This window comes from Tenrec ecaudatus, chromosome 5 (assembly GCF_050624435.1).
Source record: "Tenrec ecaudatus isolate mTenEca1 chromosome 5, mTenEca1.hap1, whole genome shotgun sequence".
NCBI classification, from domain to species: Eukaryota; Metazoa; Chordata; class Mammalia; order Afrosoricida; family Tenrecidae; genus Tenrec; species Tenrec ecaudatus.
Window position 1 is genome coordinate 128,129,523 of NC_134534.1, and position 5,777 is coordinate 128,135,299.

The 5,777-nt window shown below is 42.3% G+C and overlaps 1 non-coding gene across 1 annotated transcript; it reads right to left on the minus strand.

Annotated features, from left to right (window-relative positions):
- Window positions 1-2,217: 2,217 nt before the first annotated feature.
- Window positions 2,218-2,379, minus strand: LOC142449348 (U1 spliceosomal RNA). The gene has a single exon (XR_012784547.1). It is a non-coding gene; the product is annotated as a U1 spliceosomal RNA (small nuclear RNA).
- Window positions 2,380-5,777: the final 3,398 nt, after the last annotated feature.

Below are 5,777 nucleotides of genomic sequence, written 5' to 3' on the forward strand. Positions count from 1 at the left end.
TTGTCCTGCCCAGGACAATTGGCACAGTCTGGACACGTTGGTGGCCGCTACAACAGAGCCTTTGAGAGGATAGAGTGCAGGCATGCTCTAAATGAAGCCGCCTGCCCTGTGGGAGCACCGCCACGGCCAGACCAAAACACCTGAGTGGAAAAACCCAAGGTTAGTGCTCTTCTCTGAAGAAGGGTTCCTCAGCGATCTATGAACAACATGGTTGTCCCTGACAATAGCTTTCCTGGTTCTATAAAGCACATTTAAGTAATGTTGAAACAGTGCATTCTGCAGACACCCTTTAGATATAAATACTTTTTGATATTAAACAATGAAACAAGCATTCTAGGTTAGCACTATTAGGTGAACCTGCATTTTATCTAATTTAATATGGATTTAACTTACAATTTATGTGGCTAATTCTTGGTTAAACCACCTTGAAATGCTATCACAAAACTTACCAGGACTAACTGTTGCCATTTTTATTTTCTTCAGAGGTTTATTGAGTTTGGGTTAAGACTGGCAATGGACTCAATCCTATCTGAAATATCCCTTTAAAAAACAAAATGGAAAACAAACACCCTCCACCCTGGAGCTGACTCTGACTCATAGCAGCCTGTGGGACAGACTAGAACTGCTCCTTACAGTTTCCAAGCTGCAAATTTTGACCGGAGCAGACAGCTTCATTTTTCTCCCATGGAGTCGCTGGTGGGCTGGCAATGCTGACTGCAGTTTAGCAGAGCAGCGCCTAACCCACTGCGCCACCCTGTTCTGGTAGAAAAGTTTCATTCTCACAACCCTAATTGAATGGGTTGAAGGATGAGGACAAACATTTTTTAAAATCTCGTTGTCATGATTGGGTGCTGTTGAGTCATAGCAACCTGATGCACAGAAGAAGAAACTCGCCTGGCCCTGTGCCATTCTTACACACCTTACGATGTTTGAGCTCAGTTTTATAGCTGTGGGGTCAAGCTGTTCTGTTGAGTCATCTTCTGTTTTGCTGACTCAGCCAAGATGAAGTCCTTCTCGGGTTACTGGTCCCTTTTGATAACATGTCCAAAGTATGTAAAATGAAACCTTGCCATCCTCGTTGCTAAGGACCATTCTGGTTGTACTCAATTTTGTTCAGAAGCGAACAAAACGCCATCCTGAAGTATCCCAGTGTCAGCTGCCAATGACTTGACTCTGACTCATGGTGCCCCGTGTGTGGCGGGAGTGAACTGTGCTCCATGGGGTTTTTGGTGACTGAATTTTCAGAACGTGGTTGTCAAGTCATTCTTCTGAGGTAGTAGACCAGAATCTCCAGCCTTTCAGTTAGCCATGGAACATGTGAACCATTTTTACCACCCTAGATTGATGGGCTTAAATAGGAGGGGAGTTAAGAGACATGGGACCCAGTTTATGGGTGTGATAGAAACGAGAGGAACCCCGAGACTGTAGCCCTTAGACACCTTTCAACTCTGGAACTGAGCGCACCCTGAGAGGTCGCCTTGGAGACAAACAATAGACAAGATGGACCATGAACAATGACAACACGAGGAGTTAGCCCCTCAGAATGAGCTATGATCTAAGGCAAAAAGGGACAATTTTTGCCCTAAAACAAAGTTCAGGATGCAGGAAAAAGCAGGAGAGAAGGACACATAGAAACAAGGAACTGTGGGAGGAACTGGGAAGAATGTTGTTAAATTGCGGGGCTTGCAACTAATATCATAAACTAAAACATGTATAATTTGTAGAGTGGGAAACCAATGTGCTCTGTAAACTTGTACCCAAACCACAGCAAGATGTGTGTGTGGGAAAGAAGACATCGGAGTGATTCCTGCTGTCAGATTCGTCTGCCGTGTCTACATCCTGATAGGATCATTCCTGAAGCCTCCTCTACAACTCTGAACGTACCTGTAATTATCCATTAATTTGGCCAAGCCTTCTTAGAAAAAGTTTGTTTATGGCTTGGAATTGCAATACTCTCAAGGTGTTTGGTACTATTGTATTTACTATTGTTATATAAAATAATTTCCTTCGTGATTCAAAATGTGCCGTGTAGCTTGTATCTAATTCTATATTTTTATTATAGTTCTGTCATTTATATTGATGCTTCTACTATTAGCTTTCTTTATTTTTTCTTACAATGAATCATTACCTCACTCACCAATCCTAATAAATAAGAAGGGCCGCCTCTGGTTAAATTCCTTGTTTTTGTTTTTTTGGGTTTTTTTGGTGGTGGCTGTTAAGGGGAGAGCGCGAACACAGTCTCACTACCATAAATTCTGCAGTGGAGTTTCCCACATTTGGGGAAATCGCAGGGGTCAGCACATCCGGCGTGCAGTGGATAAGCCTCACCCTGGGAAAACCACCTTCGTGATCATGGTCTCTCCCCTGCCAGGTAAGTATTGGTTAAAATTCTTGTGATTAAAAAATAGAATCAGATGAAAATGTGGTAATACTACATTAAATGGAGATATAGAAAATATAGAGTATGATTCCCCTTATACTTAAAAACTATTTTTATGGACAGAGTAAGAATCTTTAAAAAAACAATGTGCCCAAATATAATCTTATATTAACAGTATTTCAGGTGTAGTCTTCAAGCTCCGTGGAAGATGCCATAACCCCACAAAGTGGGTTAGAGAATGAACTAGTTAGAAACCATGGTTAAGTTAAAACTGTGAGAGTATACCATCTATAGCATGCCCTCTTCTGGAAACATGGGGCATTTCACCAGGAGAGGACTTTTCGAATCATGGAACTGCCACACCAGGCCAAACTTGGAATTGCTCTAGAAACTAATTTTAACTATTTAATGTTTGACCCTCGAAGATAACAATTAGTTTTGTCAGAGCAGACGAGGGGCTAATTTGACAGAGTATATCTGTCGTCAGTAAGTCCGTGAGGCTCTCCAGCTTCCTTAGCCCGCAAACCTAAACGTGGTCGGAGTGGCTTAAAGAAAAAGGAAAGTGAAACTGAAATGGACTTGGAGTCTTGTGACCAACAAGTTGCCTTCAAACAATAATACACACATACACACACAAAGTTGGTGATGGAAAAATCCTATATGTAGATATATTTTTAAATCCTATTTGCACAACACTGAAAGGTCATTCAAAAGTAAGCCTGATGGAAATGGAACAATAACAAAATATAGTTGCTGCATTTTTGAAGGACTTAAAGATGAAAAATCTTGTGAAAATTGTCATTGTTTTTCCTCCAAAAGTTTTTATCATGAAGTATTGAAATAATGTTTTTATTTTAAAGCAGTATCTGTAGTGAGAAACATGAATTCTAGTCACACCTGTGAATCAATATAGCTATGTCTCAAAAACATACCATGTAATAAACGCACATTTCCAAGTTACAACTATAGAGCGATTCACCTATGCATACAAAACCATAAAGTTTGCAGTGTATTTAGAAATATATAGATAATTAATTATCAAAAGGCCTGCAGAGAGAGCAAAAGGGCTTATTTTGGGGGAAGCAGGAAGGAGAATAAAGTTGGATAGCAGTCAAAGGAAATTAAAATTATCAGTATTTTTTAAAAAAAGAAGAATGAATTTGTGATGTGCAATTCAACACTGACTAAAAATACAAAAATAAGTGGAACTACTGTTTGAAAGGAATCCTGGAAACGCAAAGGTTAAACACGCATGGCCAAGTGAACTCCAGGGGATTTTAACTCCTTAGCTATGGGAAGAAGAGGCTCTCCACTCCCATAGAGAGTTACAGTCTCAGAAACCCACAGGGGCAGCTGCACCCTGCCGGCAGGGTGCCTGTGAGTGGGAATCCCCTGGAGGGCAGGGAGCCTTTAGTTTGAACCGCTCTGCAGGAGGAAGCTGTGGCAGTGGGGTTCCAAAGCAGCACGGCTTTGGCCTCAGCCACTCTATAAGGTTTCAGAGACAACAACCTTTAGGGAAATGGTTGGTTGAATCTTCCTCCAGTGGCGTGGATGGTGGATTTGAACCATAGATCTGGAGTTAGCAGTCCCAATGCTTAACCCACTGTGCCACCAGAGAACCTTTTGTAAAGATTACATTCTTGGAAAGCCTTTGGGGGCAGTTTTACTTTGTACTAGAGCAGTGGTTCTCAACCTTCTTAATGCCACGGCCCTTTCATACAGTTCCTCATGTTATGGTGACCCCCAACCATAAAATTATTTTCCTTCTACTTCATCACTGTCCTTTTGCTACTGTTATGAATCGGGCGACCCCTGTGAAGGGGTTGTTCCACCCCCAAAGGGGTTGCCACCCAAAGGGTAAGAACCACTGTGCTATAGGGTGGCTCAGGGGCCTTGGTGGTGAAGTGGTTAAGCTTTGGGCTGCAGTTGGAAACCACCTGTCTTCCTCAGGAGAAAGACCAGGCTTTCTACTCCTGTAAAGAGTTACAGTCTTGGGAACCCACAAGGGACAGTTCTAACCTGCCCTATAAGGCTCACGAGAGGTCAGCATAGAGTTGATGGCAGTGAGTTTGCTTGTTTTTATTAGGGTGGCTATCAGTGAGAATCAACTCCAATGCAAGAGGCACTTGTTTGTAATTTTTTTAAAACCAGTCCTGTTATGTGTTTTTGTGATGGAGCCGATGCAATATATATTCCTTATAAATCACAGCATCAGTGAACCATATTATCTGTTGCCCAATACATAATAAAATATCTATGAAGGGCATAGGTCCAGTTTGTAAAGTGGTCTTGATTAGTGTTTAATTGTGGGTAGCATAGCACCAGTTGTGGTTAATTCTCTGGCATTAATAATTTTACAATATTAATGCATGTGACCTACAGAAATGAATTCCCATATGGATGTAAAGATTCTAGAGAATCTAATTCAGAATGATTTAACCAAAGGCCTATTTCCAAGCCCATTTGGAAGGCCTTACTAGTTCCAAGTTTGCAGCAACTCATTGTCAGTCAGTGCCCATTATAGCTAAAGAGCTGAGTGGTTTGGTTTGGTAAGGTCTAAAGCAGGTAGACCTGAGCAGGAACACCTCCGAATGTGAGATTAACAGGTAAATAGTAAAGGGAGCCCACCCTGTAGTAATTTAGAACCTCAGCGCAGAGTTTCAGTTTCATTTCCATTGCACACCACTAGCTGGGTGGCTGTAAGCCATGGGCGCACGACACTCTGCCGGGGGTGAATGAATTCATCAGAGTGGATTTGGTTTAGGGCATGTGTGCAGTAAGCATTCAAAGCATCCCAGCACATTGTGCCCCAGAGCTCCAATGGGGAAAGAGCAGGTTTAGAAAAGGAGAGGGAGGGAGGACCAGGCTAAAAGGTACTTGTGGGGAAGAATGGTAAAGACAAGCAGGAGACAGCTGGGAAGAGTAGGGGAAGCACATAAAGAGGGGGACACAGCCCAGAGAAACAAGGACAGAAACTGGGATCCTTTCTCAAGTGTAAGAGTGAGAAAAGGGACAGGGTGAAGAATACAGAAGGATCCAAATTCATCAATGCAGCTGTAAGACGGCTCAAGAGGCAGAAGTTCTGGGTTCTGATTATTGTAAGCTGCACAGCACAGATTGCTTGACTCTGGGGTCCGGTTTCCCTCCCAATTTGTTGTGCAGGCTAAATAGAATGAGTGGAATAAATGTTTTGTAAGAAAGGAAACTATTAAATAAGGGTTGAAGAAGAGGTGATAAACTTACAGATAACTGCAGAGAAGGGAGCCCAAAGGAGAATTATTGACATGGCAGGTAAGCACTAAGGAAAACAGTAAAGCCGTGGTTCTCAACCTTTGTGACTTGACCCCTTTGGGGGTCAAACCACCCTTTCACAGGGGTCGCCTAAGACCATCCGAAA